We start from the raw sequence: 18,294 nt of genomic DNA, 5'->3' as shown, positions 1-18,294 counted from the left end.
AAAGATTTGCGTCACATTTTCACGATTTTTCAAGAATAGCAGACCTACAAGCTCGTAGATCTGCTATTTTTCAATAGCTAAAGTATAACATAATGCTTAAAACACCAAAAGGGGTTCCCGCCCAAAATTGATTAAGATTAAATGGACTGTATCTGACTGAATCATAAGCACTTTCTGCTAGTCAGTGACAAAATCAATTAATCACATCTTGATTTTCTCAAACAGGATACAGGCAGTGGTATGCATCACAACCATTTGCACCACGCACGTTACGCACGTATGCACGCACGTTACGCACGTTACACACGCACGCACGCACACACAGGGCCGCGGGAAGATGTTTAAACTAGGAGGTGCTGCACCTTCAGTAGGGAGTGCGTGCGCGTGAGTGCGCGCCGCAAAATGCAAAATGCATTTTCGCGCAATTTCACGCAGAAAAGTGGCTTTTACTTTCCCTCTCCACACGCATGAGAAAACTGACACAGGCAATTAACCAGCATAAGGTGCTGATACTGTGATACAGCATATTTATTAAGCCTAGTAACAGAAATCTGTTATTAAAATGATTATTTCCCCCCTACTGTCCGAGGGGGGGCTGTGCCTGGGGGGAGGGGGTGCTCCAGCCCCCCCAGCACCCCTACTTCCCTCAGCCATGCGCACGCACGCACGTTACGCACGCACGCATACAATAAATTACAAGGAATTACAATGCGCTCAATTCATGATACAATCTTGAAAACTATATGTGCTGGATCCTTGAACCCTATAGCGTCCATTGTGAGCTTCTAGATCGGCTAATTTCTGCAAAAAAAAATCAAGGTGCCCTCGGGGACCCAGTGAGGTCAACGCAGAATAGCAGGTAAAAGTGGTTAAAGTGGTACTGTAAATAATGATGAAGAAGACAAGGACTGTCAGCACTCCAAATTGTGGCTGTATTGCCGCATGGACATCAGCATTGGTTATTTCATACACCAAACATTCACAAATCCTTTGTGTGTGTGTCTCTGTGTGTGATTGTGTGTGTGCGTGCGTGCGTGCGTGCGTGCGTGCACAAGAAAAATCGTGTCCTTGCCTTAACAAAACAGACAGATATAGTGTCGTTCAGCTACACTCACCCCGTCTCCCATCCACCAGATAAGAGGCCTTTCGCTGGCTGTGTGGAGCTGGCAAATGAGTGAGGTTGCAGGGAGGTGAGAGCCTGAGATCGGTGTGTGTGTGTGTGTGTGTGTGTGTGTGTGTGTGTGTGTGTGTGTGTTTCCCCAGGAACCAATGACCAATGACAGAAAGCTGAGCAGAAGTGCTGACAGCTGATCAACTATCATGTGGTCGGTTTCTCACTTAAGTCACTACCTCTTTTGTCATTAGTGTGCAACCCTGTGTGGTCACCGTGCACGTACCACAGTGCATGTCACACTGTGCCTCGCTCCCTGTGTGGTGTGTGTGTGCACATGCATGCCGTTTCCATGCACGGCAGTATACTGTACTGATGTGTACCGGTATAATATCCATCCGTTGCATATATATTATATATGCAACGGATGGATAACTTTCATCGCAGGCATGTGTGTCTGTAGTCTGTAGTGTGTGTGTGTGTGTGTGTGTGTGTGTGTGTGTGTGTGCATGTGTGTCTGTAGTCTGTAGTGTGTGTGTGTGTGTGTGCATGTGTGTCTGTAGTCTGTAGTCTGTAGTGTGTGTGTGTGTGTGTGTGTGTGTGTGTGTGTGTGTGTGTGTGGTGTAGTAGACAGTCAGATGTGATTAGGTTTCCTGTTGCTTCAGCCTCTCTGGTTGCACTTCCCGCTGCAGTCTCTCTGGGCTCCATGGTGACAGCGAACGGTGACGCGTGGCGGCGCCAGTCGCCTCTGCCGCCGATACCGACGCAATATTACCAGGCTGATTATTTATTTCCCCTCGTATATATCTATTCCAGGCATCTCATAATAATAGGCAAACATTTCTGGGGAAATATAGGCGAAAATTCGTCGTGCCACAATCCGTTGGTTTTTGAGTGGTGTAAACCACTCCAACAACTGGCTTTGTACCCGTGTCTGTTTGTACCAACAAAAAAAGTCCCCCCATTCTGTGTTTCCCAGAACTGTAATTATGAAAAAAATCATTAACATGATGACATCAAGATGTTTCACCATGTTAATGATTTTCTTCAGACCTCTAGTTCTAGGAAACACAGAATGGGGGGACTTTTTTATTATTATTTCCACACAACAGCTCTAAGGTATATTAATGACATAGTAAAATGTTGAAAATGAGTGGAATGCCACTTTAATGTGTTTTGTAAAATTGATACTTGGAAATACTGCAGTAAAGTAAAAAATCACACCCGTGTGAACTGAGTGGTGTAAGGTCTTATATAGACTGATCAGCTGTGGTCTGACGTAATGAAATCACACCCGTGTGAACTGGGTGACCATAGCAACCATGCTAATTTTTTGGTACGAACAGACAGACAGACAAACTAACAAAGCCAGTTGTAGGAGTGGTTTACACCATTCAAAAAATGTACCCGTGTCTGTTCGTACCAAAAAGACATTACGTCAGACCACAGCTGATCAGTCTATATAAGACCTTACACCACTCAGTTCACACGGGTGTGATTTTTCATAGTAAACGGCGAACTGCTATGGTCGCAATGAAGATCACGAGTCACAACACTGACCTCACCACGCCCTGGATAGCCCTACACGGAGAAGACTGGATCATCACCTAGATCTTCATATATGGAGCCGGCCAGAAACTCTACATCTGACCTCAAATCTCAAACCCTTAGATCTCCATATATGGAGCCGGCCAGAAACTCTAACGTCTGACCTCAAACCCTTAGATCTCCATATATGGAGCCGGCCAGAAACTCTAACATCTGACCTCAAACCTCAAACCCTTAGATCTCCATATATGGAGCCGACCAGTTCAAATGATTTTACTGTGTGGAATTATTACAGAGACAAAATGTCAACAGAATAACTTCTAATGTCATCGCCGACCAGTGTTGTTTTTGGCAGCAGATTTGTAGTTTTAGTTTTAGTCATTATTCTCTTGAATAGTTTTCACTTAGTTTAGTCACATTTTAGTCACCTGGAATGTTTGTGTTAGCCTAGTTTTAGTCGACTAAATGTCATGCGGTTTTAGTCGACTAAATCTACAGTTGATTTAGTCGCCTAAAATGTATTTTGGCGGGCCTTGATGCCGTCGTAATGACTTTTTTTTCAGCATGCAGCCAAGCGTAAAATGACTTATACTGGATCTCTTGTCCACTAGTCCCTTCCTAACATTTTAGTCTAGTTTTTATTTGTTGACGAAATTGTCACTATGTTTAGTCTTACTTTTAGTCATCATAGCTCAGTTTTCATTTAGTTTCTAGTTAGTTTTCGTGAAAAAAGGTAGTCGAACATTTTTCGTCATAGTTTTAGTCGACGAAAACAACACTGTGTGTTTCCGTAAGGGTCAATCTTCCCTAAAATACATGCCTATTGTGTTGCACAATCAGAGTGGAATGTACGATCAGTTTAGACTTGAACATCTTTTCCTACCAAAGAATGAAACCAGACTTTCACTCTGGTCTAGTTCTGCTTTTGTCTGAGGCTATACAGAGTTTAGCAGAATGACAGTGAGCAACAACTCACACACTCACACAGTAGCTTCCCCTGCGGAAATTATTCATGTGTACAAAATGATATTACCTGACGTTAACACTAAATTAATTATGCCTTACTGCTGGGCATTGTTCCCCACTCATTTTTACCAGCGCATATTCCAAAACTTTTCCAAAACGTATCACTCTGCCCATTTGGCAAATAACGACATTATGTTACATATTTTGTGTAATGTTATACATGTTTTGGAAAACGTTTTATTTTAATTTTATTTGACCTCCCCAATCCAACCCATTGATCCCGAGTGTCAAGCAGGGAGGCATTGGGTCCCATTTGTACAGTCTTTGTAAAGTCCTTTTTACAAGATTTTACAGCGATATCTTTATTATTATTTACTATAGTCCTACTAGTCCCCAGGAAATTACAACTTGCCACACAAGATCACAGGATCTACTGAATGTGAAGGTAGAGGTACTAGGGAGGTACTAGGGGGCTGCCATACTGTGTGTCGTAGGCTCAATATGTCAGTGTGTCCCTTCACATTCAATAGATCCTGTGATGTTTTGTGGCCAGATGAAATTGTATGGGGCCTAGTAGGACTATAGTATATAATATACAACTTTGTAAGAAAATACATATTTAGCCCCATGTTCGAATGCCCCCCCACACTGTCAAAATAGCTAAAACGAAAGAAAGCAGCAAATGAAAAAAACAACAACAACCACGCTGATGAAGGCTGGATAGCCGAAACGTTTGTCCTGTTCAAAATTGAAATCAACAATTTGAACTGAAGTCTTGGTGTGTGTGACCCACTACCGTTATTCTAATAACAACCTAAAACATGAACTTTTGGTTGAAAAACACTAAAGTTGTCCTTTAAGCCTCAGAGCCTCAGGCTGTCTCTATACAGCTACGGAGCCGATCGAGTAGCGTTGCAACATCATGACAAACATGACACGGAAAGTCGTGAAACTTCCTCCATGTATTGCGAGACGATACGACGTATATCCTGACAGTGATGGACCACGTCCATGATGGTCAATATGTGATAAAGCACCAGCGCCGTGAATGTCCACTCATTTTCAACATTTTACTATGTCATTAATATACCTTAGAGCTGTTGTGTGGAAATAATAAAAAGTTCCCCCCATTCTGTGTTTCCTAGAACTGGAGGTCTGAAAAAAATCATTAACATGTTGAATCACATCTTGATGACATCAAGTTTTGATTTTTTTTGTTAATGATTTTTCTAGGAAACACAGAACAGATGGACTTTTGTATTATTTCCACACAACACCTCTAAGGTATATTAAATTAATGACATAGTAAAATGTCGAAATGGTGGTATTCCCCTTTAACCATTTAGACCCGAGATCAGATTCTACAAAATATCTTCTAAATCATGACAGTTTTCTGAAAAACCTGTTTCTATATCAGTTGTTCTCGAACAATTTCATGTCAAGGACCCCCAAAAACTATATGTATTTGGCTGCCGATCGACCCCCATCTGAAACTATTTCGTTCCAGGAAACCCCCCAGAAGCAAAGGTTTGAGTTGAAAACGTTCGCTCTGAAAGAATATACATTCAAAGATTCAAAAATAGCAGACCTACAAGCTCATAGCGCGGCACTCGGTGCCGCGCTATGAGCTTGTAGATCTGCTATTTTTCAATATAGCTAAGTATAACATAATGCTTTAAAACACCAAAAGGGGTTCTCCGTCCAGAAACAGCTTGCAGCGCTCCACCCTGACATTATGATGGCTTGAAACGACAATCAACCACCAAACCTTTGAACATTCACAGTAAAGTACAGCCCCTGAAAGATGAAGGGTGAGGATGGAGGGACTGGGGAGCAGAGAATGGATCTGCATTGAGTGAATATGAACCCAACAGCTGAAGTATGCACATCACTGTTGTTTTTGTTGACTAAAACTAAGACGAAAAATGTCCGTCGACTGCATTTTTTCACTGACGAAAACTAAATGGAAACTAAATAAAAACTAAGCTATGATGACTAAAACTAAGCTAAATGTATTGACAATTTCGTCAACAGCTAGAAACTAGACTAAAATGTTAGGAAGGGACTAGTGGACAAGAGATCCAGCATAAGTCATTTTACACTTGGTTGCATGCTGAAAATAGCATGCAACCATGCTATTTTCAACAAGTGTAAAATGAGTCATTACGACGGCATCAAGGCCTGGCAAAATACATTTTAGTCGACTAAATGAACTGCAGATTTAGTCGATTAAAATCTTTTGACATTTAGTCGACTAAAACTAGACTAACACTAAAACATTACCAGGTGACTAAAATATGGCAAAAACTAAATTCCAAAGACTTAACTAAAATAGAAATTTGCTGCCAAAAACAACACTGATGCACATTAGTCAATAGTCATGCACGTACTGCACAAACACACGCGCGTGCACGCACGCACTGAGATTTGTATTTATTTTTCCTACATTTTTATCCCACCACGATTTTGCAACCCATGTTTTCACCCAGTGTCAATTATCTAATGTAATCATGGACGCTACACTTCCTCTACCAACCTGGGGAGAGCAACGGACTAACCTCATGCTTCCTTCTATGCATGAGGAGTCCAAGCTGCTTCTTTTCACCTGACAGGCGAGAGTTTCCCCGGCCGGACGTATAGTGCATGGAAGGAACACGTTATTCCAACCAGTTCCTTTCCCCTCCATCAGGCGCCCCGGCTGGCCAGGGGGAGGCAGTTTAGAGACCAGGATTACTGAATGTTTTTTGTGAGGGTACCTACCCTAGGGGACACGAGGAGAACATGCAAACTCCACACAGAAAGGCCCTTTTGCCAACCCTGCCTATGGTATGGGCACTGATGGGGACATTTTACTTTACTTGTTGAAAATAGCATGCAGATCTAAGGGCTCACAGCTTGTGTGCTTGTAGATCTGCTATTTCCAGCATGCAACCAAGTGTAAAATGACTTATACTGGATCTCTTGTCCACTAGTCCCTTCCTAACATTTTAGTCTAGTTTCTATCCGTTGACGAAATTGCCAATACATTTCGTCTTAGTTTTAGTCGACAAAAACAACACTGCCAAAAACACACAATGCAGAGTTCAGGATGATGTCATACATTGTTGGCTGAGTAATAATGCAGTGGAGGAACGTGATTGGACGTCTTGTATCACATGACACGTGTGTCTCCTAGCTGACCCCCACTCACATGGAGCCTAATGTTTAAGTGGGTAATACAAAGACAGGTCACACACACGCACGCACGCACATGCACACGCACACGCACACACACACACACACACACACACACACACACACACACAATACAGCATTAGACATATTTATATCTATACTGTGTAAACAAACACAAGAGGAGGAGGAGATAGCGAAAGCAAGGAAGAGAGAAAAAAAAACCTAAACAACACTCGGGGCACGTGCAGCAGGCCGCGCTTCTTCTTGGCCAGCCAATGAGGATATACGCTGTCAATGTATATATACGGCTCGCTGCAGGGAACGTGTGGCTCTTGCACAATAATCCGAGGACGTGAACTCTCCCCTAATTCCTTTAAATAGTTATGAGTTAATGGTTGATGAGTCCCTCGGGCACTGTGTGGGCTTCCTTACTGGATAAGAGAGGGAAGGAGCGGTACCTACTGTCAAGGCCTCCACTCTCCGCGCACGCACGCACGCATGCACGCACGCACGCACGCACGCACGCACGCACGCACGCACGCACGCACGCACAGTCACGCGCACACACATACACATACACACACAGAAAAACAGTGATGCAGCAGATGAAAGACGGGGTGACTGGAACACCACAAGGTAGGAAGAGGTAGAGGACAGGATAGGACAGGGAGGGGTTTCTAGTAACACAAGAGGAAAAGAGGGAAGTGCCTTGTTGCCTGAAACCGCAGCCCATGGTGGAAAAGGTACTCACAATGTTTTACTTTAAGTGAAAGTATCAATACTGCGATATATAGTGCGATATAGACATAAAAAAACACACCCGTGTGAACTGAGTGGTGCAACTCCGTGTGGGGGTCCCCGGGGTGGGTCCCCAGAACTTCCAGACCCACAGGAACATGGCCAGGGTGGTGTGGGGGCCCCCAGCCGAAATCATCATATATATATACAGTTAATGTGTGTGCGCGTGCGTGTGTGTGTGTGTGTGTGTTAGGCTGCGCAACAGTGACAGTTGGTGGTGAAAACCAACCAAACGCTATTTGCGTGCTCGGACGGACCCAGCCAGCCACCCAGGGACACACATAGCTCTGCAATGGAGTGGCTGCACCACTCAAAAATGTACTTAAAGTGCCAACAGAAAAAGTAGTCTTTATACAGATTATGTCCCATTTCAAGTTTAACTAAAAATCTTTTGAAAATAGCCGATCTACAAGTTGTAGATTGGCTATTTTCAAATGGCCGCAAATATTATGTAGGGCTGAAGGGGTTAATGTATGTTTTGTGATAATAATCAAAATCTACAAAGTAACTAGTAACTAAAGTTTCAAATAATTGTAGTGGAGTAAAAGTACAATATTTGCCTCTGAGATGTAATGGAGTAGAAGTATAGTAAAAACAGCACCCCCTGTTGGCTATTTTTCGTGCTCGGACAGACCCAGGGACCCAGCCAGGGACAGACCCAGGGACCCAGCCAGGGACAGACCCAGGGACCCAGCCAGGGACAGACCCAGAGACCCAGGGACACACATAGCTGTCTATAGGAGTGGCTGCACCACTCAAAAAAATACCAAATCATTTTACTTAAAGGGGCATTCCACTAATTTTCAACATTTTACTATGTCATTAATATACCATAGAGCTGTTGTGTGGAAATAATAAAAAAGTCCCCCCATTCTCGAACTGTAATTATGAAAAAAATCATTAACATGGTGAAACACATCTTGATGACATCATCAAGATGTGTTTCACCATGTTAATGATTTTTTTCAGACCTCTAGTTCTAGGAAACGCAGAATGGGGGGACTTTTTTATTATTTCCACACAACAGCTCTATGGTACATTAATGACATAGTAAAATGTTGAAAATGAGTGGAATGCCCCTTTAAGTAAATGTGACAGTTTCTGACCGAGGCTAAGTCATTTATTTATTTATTTTTAAATCATATAGCTTCAAACTGACATATTGGTTGTTCAGTTTGACCCACCAGTTTTGGAGATATGGCTTATAGAGTAATGTCTTGTAGAAAACAGCGAGTTGAGAAAACAGGCTTGAACGGATCACTGCTGTGCAGGGATGAGTGGTGTCAGTGCTGTGGTCTCTAACATTACACCTAGCTACATGTTTAAAGGGTAAGACCACTTTTTTAGAGGTTTGGGTTGTTTTCTTACCTTATTATGGGCAAACTAGTCCATTCCATGAGTTATTTCGCTCCGTTGTGTTGTTTATTAGCAATTTAAGAAATAAAAAATAGGGTCCATTGACTTCCATTGTAACGTATTAACAGCTCTCAAAGTCACTATTTTAGCACATAAATGAACGCAACAAAAGCTGATTCTGACAGTTTATGAGTCTGACATCAGGAAAACTCATGCGGTTTTATTTTTAATAAAAAATTTCAACTTTGTCTTGTTTTGACTAATTTGTGTAGAAAGAAGATCCGGTAGGTATGCCTACGCCGACCGAATCACTGATGTGAAAAACGATCTGATTGGACCAAAACTGTACACCACTTCCTTATTGGAAATGACGGGGATGTAAACACATGGATTTGATCTCGTCCGCTTGTCACTAAAAACATACACAATGGACGTGTTTGAGGGAGACACTTTAGAAGACACTTTAGAAGAAGTGTGTAAAGTGTCTGTGTCTGGGACTGCTCATATGCGAGGCTGCAGCTGGATGCATCTCAAACAGCGTGGAGACTTCTGTTTACAAACGAAACCTCACAAGACGACGCGCGAGAGTTGGGAACGCCGTAGCACTGCTTCAGTCTATCTCCGACTAAAAACTTTATAAATCTATCTTAAAAGACGAAAATAAAACCGCATGAGTTTTCCTGGTGTCATAAACTGTCAGAATCAGCTTTTGTTGCGTTGGTTCATGTGCTAAAAGACTGACTTTGAGAGCTGTTTCCCCGTTACAATGGAAGTCAATGAGCGACTTTTTTTATTTCTCAAATTTCTAATAAACAACACAACGGAGCGAAATAACTCATGGAAAGGACTAGTTTGCCCATAATAAGGTAAGAAAACAACCCAAACCTCTAAAAAAGTGGTCTTACCCTTTAAGCATTTATTTCATATTTACATGTGGATTTCAGCTCTGACACTTATTTCAGACATGCTCTAGTATGTGAAGTCTGCCTGTGCTATTAACTCATTTTGGATAAAAATCAGTTGTTCTCCTCTCCTGAACAGCCGCCATGACTGTCTCTGTATCAAAATCAGACCCGTCTGAAGTGAGTGGTGCTGTACTGTACTGTACTGTACTGTACTGTACTGTACTGTACTGTACAAGCCCTCCTCCCTGGCCTTTGTGTGTCTGTATCTGAGGCTGTGCAACAGTGACACTTGGTGGTGAACAAACCACTATAACGCTATTTCCGTGCTCGGACAGACCCAGGGACAGACCCAGGGACCCACCCAGGGACAGACCCAGGGACCCAGCCAGGGACAGACCCAGAGACCCAGCCAGGGACAGACCCAGGGACCCAGCCAGGGACAGACCCAGAGACCCAGCCAGGGACAGACCCAGAGACCCAGCCAGGGACAGACCCAGGGACCCAGCCAGGGACAGACCCAGGGACCCAGCCAGGGACAGACCCAGGGACCCAGCCAGGGACAGACCCAGGGACCCAGCCAGGGACAGACCCAGGGACCCAGCCAGGGACAGACCCAGGGACACAGCCAGGGACAGACCCAGGGACCCAGCCAGGGACAGACCCAGGGACCCAGCCAGGGACAGACCCAGGGACCCAGCCAGGGACAGACCCAGGGACAGACCCAGGGACCCAGCCAGGGACAGACCCAGGGACCCCGCCAGGGACAGACCCAGGGACACAGCCAGGGACAGACCCAGGGACACAGCTAGGGACAGACCCAGGGACACAGCCAGGGACAGACCCAGGGACCCAGCCAGGGACAGACCCAGGGACCCAGCCAGGGACAGACCCAGGGACCCAGCTAGGGACAGATCCAGGGACACAGCCAGGGACAGACCCAGGGACACAGGGACACACATAGCTGTCTATAGGAGTGGCTGCACCACTCAAAGAGTCACAAATGTACTTAGTTACTTTCCAGCACTGACAGTACACACAGTACGTGTCCAGAGTAACTGAGGGAGAAACTTCTAAAAATGGACAATGCCAAAACAAGTCTGCATATTGGCGTTTACTGTAGGATCATTTTAACTATTATATCACCGGCCTATCACAGACACATCAATATTGATGCATACTCTATGTTCTATTCTCTATGTGTCGATATGGAAACTTATTTTTTTTACAGGTAATATATAAATATATATATATATAAATATATATATTTATATCGTATATAACATGACGGCCGGGCAGTGAGTTGGCGACGGAAGAGTTGGCAATGTTTGCATTATTGGAATACATGAGAGAGTGTGGTGGAACAGATGATGCCACTTGAGCTCGCCTCAAAGAGTATCCTTGACAAACACTGCTGACGGACAGCAACTAATATAAGTACATTTACTAGACTACTGCACTTAACACATTTAGACCTGAGGACGATTCTATAAATGTCTTCTAAATCCTGACAGTTTTCTGAAATACCTGTTTCTATATCAGTGGTGCTCAATAATTGTTGTCAAGGACCCCAAAAATTATATATAATTCTCACTCTGAAAGAATATATATTCAAAGATTTGCGCCACATTTTCATGATCTTTCAAAAATAGCAGACCTACAAGCTCGTAGATCTGCTATTTTTCAACAGCTAAAGGGGTTCCCGCTCAGAATGGGTTAAGTAATTTTTTGTTTTTTTGCAAGCTAGTTACTTCTCACTCCAGTACATTTTAGATTAGAAATATTGTAATTTTGACTCCACTGCATTTCTAGGAAGGGAAGGGACAGTGACGTGTTGTGAGCTTGTAGGTCGGCTATTTTCAGCAAGTGTAAAATCAGCCATTACGGTGGCAGCAAGGCCCGCAAAAATGCTTTTTTGTTGAGAAAAAACAACTGTAGATTTAGTCGACTAAAATCGCATGACTAAAACTAAAGAATTTCAGGTGACTGAGATGACTCAAATAAAATTATTTTTCATTCAAAACTTTTCTGCCAAAATCAACACAGATTATGAAGTAATCACTTCCAGTCATAATTTCAAATGAAATAAATGTAGTTCGCAATTTGTACCAATACATCATTATTTTGCTATAATTCCATGCTTTTCATAGAAAAATAACACAATGACAGTCATTCTAATAAAAGTATAGTCACATTTTGCCTTTCAATAATTGAAAGGCAACACAACTAGACTAGAGTGATTAGGATATTTGCTATTGTGATATGGCATAAGTATTATATAAAAATATAAAGATCGGATCGGGAAAGATCAGTATTGGTACTGTATGTCTTAAAATCAAATGATCGGAATCGGATCGGGAGCAAAAAAACATGATCGGGACATCCCTAGTGACGGTGATGTCATTCACTGGGCCACAGAGCATCCTACATAAATCAACATGTGGTCCCATGACAGCAGAGAGGGTCCCCTCCTGACCTGTCGTTTGGTCCCATGACAGCAGAGAGGATCCCCTCGCCTGACCTGTCGTTTGGACCCATGACAGCAGAGAGGGTCCCCTCCTGACCTGTCGTTTGGACCCATGACAGCAGAGAGGGTCCCCTCCTGACCTGTCGTTTGGACCCATGACAGCAGAGAGGGTCCCCTCCTGACCTGTCGTTTGGACCCATGACAGCAGAGAGGGTCCCCTCCTGACCTGTCGTTTGGTCCCATGACAGCAGAGAGTGTCCCCTCGCCTGACCTGTCGTTTGGTCCCATGACAGCAGAGAGGGTCCCCTCGCCTGACCTGTCGTTTGGACCCATGACAGCAGAGAGGGTCCCCTCCTGACCTGTCGTTTGGTCCCATGACAGCAGAGAGGGTCCCCTCGCCTGACCTGTCGTTTGGTCCCATGACAGCAGAGAGGGTCCCCTCGCCTGACCTGTCGTTTGGACCCATGACAGCAGAGAGGGTCCCCTCCTGACCTGTCGTTTGGACCCATGACAGCAGAGAGGGTCCCCTCCTGACCTGTCGTTTGGACCCATGACAGCAGAGAGGGTCCCCTCCTGACCTGTCGTTTGGACCCATGACAGCAGAGAGGGTCCCCTCCTGACCTGTCGTTTGGTCCCATGACAGCAGAGAGGGTCCCCTCGCCTGACCTGTCGTTTGGTCCCATGACAGCAGAGAGGGTCCCCTCGCCTGACCTGTCGTTTGGACCCATGACAGCAGAGAGGGTCCCCTCCTGACCTGTCGTTTGGTCCCATGACAGCAGAGAGGGTCCCCTCCTGACCTGTCGTTTGGACCCATGACAGCAGAGAGGGTCCCCTCCTGAGCTGTCGTTTGGACCCATGACAGCAGAGAGGGTCCCCTCCTGACCTGTCGTTTGGTCCCATGACAGCAGAGAGGGTCCCCTCCTGACCTGTCGTTTGGTCCCATGACAGCAGAGAGGGTCCCCTCGCCTGACCTGTCGTTTGGTCCCATGACAGCAGAGAGGGTCCCATCCTGAGCTGTCGTTTGGTCCCATGACAGCAGAGAGGGTCCCCTCCTGACCTGTCGTTTGGTCCCATGACAGCAGAGAGGGTCCCCTCCTGACCTGCCGCTCTGTTTTTAATAACTTTTCTCAAGTGCACTGACAAGTGGACTCATTATATACGGTGTGTGTGCATGTGCGTGTGCGTGTGTGTGTGCAGCTGTGTGTGTGTGTGTGTGTGTGCGTGTGCGTGCATGTGCTTTGTGTGTGCGTGCGTGCATGTGCATGTGCATGCAGACACGTGGGATTCTTTTGTGTGGAGATGAGCCAATCAATTTAACCGCTTAAACCCTGTAACTTTTCCCCCCCTCCATTATGTCTTAAATAGCAGATATATTTCCGCTGAATGTTTGTGTATTTTTGTAGAATATTCTCCTATTATCACATGTCCAAAATAGGGTCACTATAGGATTCATGTGTTTTAAGCCCTATATTTTATACTTGAGAATCTGCTATTTTCGCCATTTTGTGGGGGGGGGGAACTTTTGTGTTTGCATTTCTTTTTTTCATTTATGCCTATGACATTCCCGAATAATGGTAAGAAAAAAAAAAAGATCCTTGGATTTAGTTTCAAATATCCCCCCCAAAAACTGACGTGATACAGGATGATGTATCATCCTGTATGTGGCAGCGGTGGCCGAACGGATTGCGGAGCGGTCTTGATACCGGAAGGTCGCCAGTTCGAATCAGCGGTCCGACACGTTAAAATTACCACCGCTGAAGTGCCCTTGAACAAGGCATTGAACCACTACGATGAAATGTGTTCTATGAGCAGGGCCTGGCTGGAAACAAGTTCTTGAGCTTAGCCCAGATACCCTGGGTAAATATAGTAATCATTTCATTTCATGTGAATCCAATGGAAGACCAGTTCCAAGTGCTGAAGCTTTCAATGGCAACGGTTCTGCCTCACAAATCTCGTCCGTCCAATTTCCAAATGATTCTTAAAGCCTGATTTATACTGTCGTACCGTTGTGCGACGGTGCTGTGTGCCGAAAATAGATCGACAAGCTCAGGTGCTTGACGCTATTTTAGGCATGTGACACCGCATGCGTGACAGGGGTAGGATGGGGTCAAACACCCAAACGGCAACTTTTTTTTCCTAGTTATTATAAGAGTTATTAAATTATTTCCAAGTGAGCATCAACATATGAATACAAAGCCAAGTGGCTGTGATGTTCACTACCATAATATACTGTCAGGCCTTGATACAGTATGACAAACGTATACTATTACTGTGCATGGCATGAAGCTAAAATCCTTCTCATCAAATCTGCAGATGGGTTGTTATGACTGTAATATAAAATATTGTTTGTAATATATATAACGTATGCATACTGTATGTATGTACTGCATGTCATTTTGTATTTAAGCATATCTATTTGAATGTATTACTGGTATTGTTTTGTTTCTATTTAATGTCTGATTCTTCAAATTAGGGGAAGTCCTTTTGGCTTTTAACCCATTTTGACCTGGGAACGATTCTACAAATTAAATGCCTTCTAAGTCATGACAGTTTTTTGGTCAGTGGTTCTCAAAACTTTTATGTCAAGGACCCCCAAGATTATATGTAATTGGCTGCCGACCCCCATCTGAAAATATGTTGTTCCAGGGACCCCCCCAGAAGCAAAGATTTGAGTTAAAAACTTTGGCTCTGAAAGAATATATTCAAAGATTTGCGCCACATTTTCACGATTTTTCAAAAATAGCATGAGCTTGTAGATCTGCTTAACTTGCTTAACTTGGCTTAACTTCTCCTGCACAATATTAATATGCATGAATTTATTTTTCCTGTTTTAAACCTTTTTTATGTGCGAATAAATAAAACCTAAACCTAAATCAACTCATCTGTAGGAAAGTCGCACATTTGAAATATGATTAGAAGCATTACAACTACAACTGGGGATCATGTTATGGATGCTTTGTTTTTTGTAAAATATGTGCTTTTGCACATAATTATGTGCGTAGAGTTAGTGAACCACCAGAACCCGTACTATAGCCTGCCTATCCTGGCAAGCTCACAACGCCTCAACTTGTGACTCAAGTCCATTTCTCTAAGACTTCTAAGAGTGTTTCTATAAGACTCTCTCTGGAAGAATACATTTTAAGAAGTGGTTAAGCTGTTCATTGTGTGAGCACAGGGAGTGTGTCCAACGGTAGGCAGTGTCTGGGCAGAGTTAAAAGTGGCTTTCAGGCTATGTGAGAGACAACATAAACAGTGCACGGTATCTGGGGACACTCCTTTCATTTATGACCACAGAACAAAGTCCAAATGCGCACGCACGCACGCACGCACGCACGCACGCACGCACAAGCTAGTATAGGCAATATAATGACATAAAACTGCTGTGAATGTTGCTATAATTGACAGACTGCTAGTGGTACTGTATCGTACAATACATTACATTACATTACATTAATACACACAATATTTCACGACAGCTACCAGGTCTGAATTGTCCCATACTTGTTGTGGTCACAAGTCACACCGGAGGGTCACACACACACATTCTGAAGAGGAACTATAACTGAAAATGACGACAACGGACTCTGTGGCTTAGCAGTCCTGCCTAACAAATAATAGAACACAATTAAATGTATCCCCAGTGAGTCATCATTAAGCTCAGATATGACCTTTAATCCACATTTCACAAAAACACAGAACATGTCTGTCATCATGGTGGTTTCTTCATTGACTTATAAAAGGTCACTTCTTGGTTCATCATTTCTACTGTTCTTAAAATAGTTTAAAACTAAATATACCATTGCAAATCACCAAGTCACCGACGACGTGTCCTTGACCTTATTTCACTTCATGTAAAAATCGACACCCCATACGCATACAATGTGTCCAATGTGTTTTTTTGTTTGTCTGTTGTTTATTTTTTACATTGTACATTATGCTGCTCTAACGTATCAATTTCCCTGTGGGGATAATAAAGTACATCTCTCTCTCTCTCTCTCTCTCTCTCTGAACATATCCAATTAAAACAAAACAAAACCAAATTCAGAAACAACGCCCTGAATATAATTTGGGGATTTTTAGTTTTTGACTTGGTTCCGTCATGCCCCCTTATTACATATCTAAATATTGCAGTAAAGTATAGCCAACAAAAGTACTTTATTAAGCTGCCTGCATAAATGCAATCAAATATGTGCATTAAATAAACGTGTATAAAACTGTACTCTTATTATTATTATATTAATTATAATTTTTAGTGTCACTGCTCTAGAGTCTAGACTGTACGGGAACCCCTTTTGGTGTTTTTAAGCATTCTGTTATACTTTATCTATATTGAAAAATAGCAGATCTACAAGCTCATAGTGCTGCACCGAGTGCCGCGATACGAGCTTGTAGATCTGCTATTTTCTTTTTAATCGTGAAAATATTTTCAGATGGGGGTCGGTGGCCAATTATACATATCATTTCTGGGATCGTTGACCTGAGATATTGAGCACCACTGATATAGAAACATGAGGTATTTCAGAAAACTGTCAGGATTTAGAAGACTTTTTTTTTTTTTTCGACATCAGGCCTAAAATGGTTTAGAAATCCGCTCTGTGGGTTTTTCATCATGTTGATCACTAACCCATGCACTACACCCGAGGCAACCTCATTTGAACTGTCCTGGCCTCTTGGATAAGTTGGCTGAAATCCACCCATATATATTTACTGTACATGTCTGGCAATGGCATAGCACTTGACTTTCCAGTAGACTTTTGATGTTTCTACGGTATTTACTCTTACTGGAGGTCTACAATAGCATTGGGATTGAACAGCAGTGTGCGCACATGGGCTTAGATTTCTAACTCAAATATGACAAACTCAAATATTACAACTATCACACCTTCATCATGGATGTTCAACTTCCATTGTAAACCTATATGGCAAATAAGACTCAAAACACTATTTTAGCCTCTCTTTGGACACAATAACTATACCAGAGAAGATTAGGATGAACAGTGAAAACAAACAAAAACATGTGTGCTGCATTGCTAATTATGCCGAGTCACAACTGAGATTTTACAGTCGGAATGAGTATATGCTGCCATAAACACACACACACACACACACACACACACACCCTAGTTGGCACGCACCTATATAGGCCTACAGCTGCAAGTTGCATATCAGATCAGATAGAGCAGACTATGTGATGAAAACCATGTTCAGTTCTTCCTAATGAAGTGGTATTATTGTTACACTGAACATTGCATGCATGAACTGATGAAATTTAGGCTTTAATAGTCTAAGGTGCATTTGTAATTGACTCACCTGCAAAACTGTCACTGTCTGTGACTGCTTTGACTAGTGCACAAGATTTCTAATTATACATTTCATATGGTCATCAATCATTACAGTAGAATACAAGTCTCACTGTCTCTCTCTCTCTCACCTGACCCTGCATTGCAGGGCCAACTGTCCTGGCTGTCACTGACATGCCATCAAACATTTGCCATGCTGCCTGCCATGCAACCTCCAGCAAATACTTGAAACCCAGCAGCGCAGCGAGTTTATAATTTACCGTAGGCTACTATACTACTCACCTGAACTTGAAATTGACTGTTACGTTTATCTTCTTTCAGACGGGTCTTCCTTCCTTCTTGTGATATTATTTGCAGGCAGCGCGACAATAACGTGTGCGCGTCTGGTGGTGGTGGTTCTGTGAGTGACTCTGCTGCTCTGCCTGCCTCGAATGTGTCTGTCTGTCGTCGCCTGCCAATTAGTAGCGCAGTATGAATGTCCGCACTTTGATAAGAAAGGTCTTGCTATTAAATACAACGTGGTGTGGTCACTCAGTTGGTCACGTCGCTGCTGACCCTGCTGTTGTTGTGGACTGTGGAGGAGGAGGTTGTTGTCACGCTGGTTGGTCAGAGTGTCTGCCTACCTCTCTCAAAGCTCCCTCCTCCGTCTTCACTTCAGTCAGTTCGGTACGG

General features: G+C 43.4%; 1 protein-coding gene across 2 annotated transcripts in view; it reads right to left on the bottom strand.

The window, feature by feature from the left end:
* pparg (peroxisome proliferator-activated receptor gamma) overlaps positions 1-18,294 on the bottom strand; it is a 61,412-nt gene extending 43,118 nt beyond the window's left edge. For both annotated transcript variants that reach the window (XM_079510451.1, XM_079510452.1), the window contains exon 1: positions 17,905-18,294. The gene's annotated coding sequence lies outside the window, so the exon portion shown is untranslated. The remainder of the gene's footprint in view (positions 1-17,904) is intronic.

This window comes from Electrona antarctica, assembly GCF_951216825.1.
Source record: "Electrona antarctica genome assembly, chromosome: 9".
Lineage (NCBI taxonomy): Eukaryota > Metazoa > Chordata > Actinopteri > Myctophiformes > Myctophidae > Electrona > Electrona antarctica.
The sequence above is the reverse complement of the archived record's forward strand: the minus strand, read 5'-3'. Positions and strand labels throughout refer to the sequence as shown.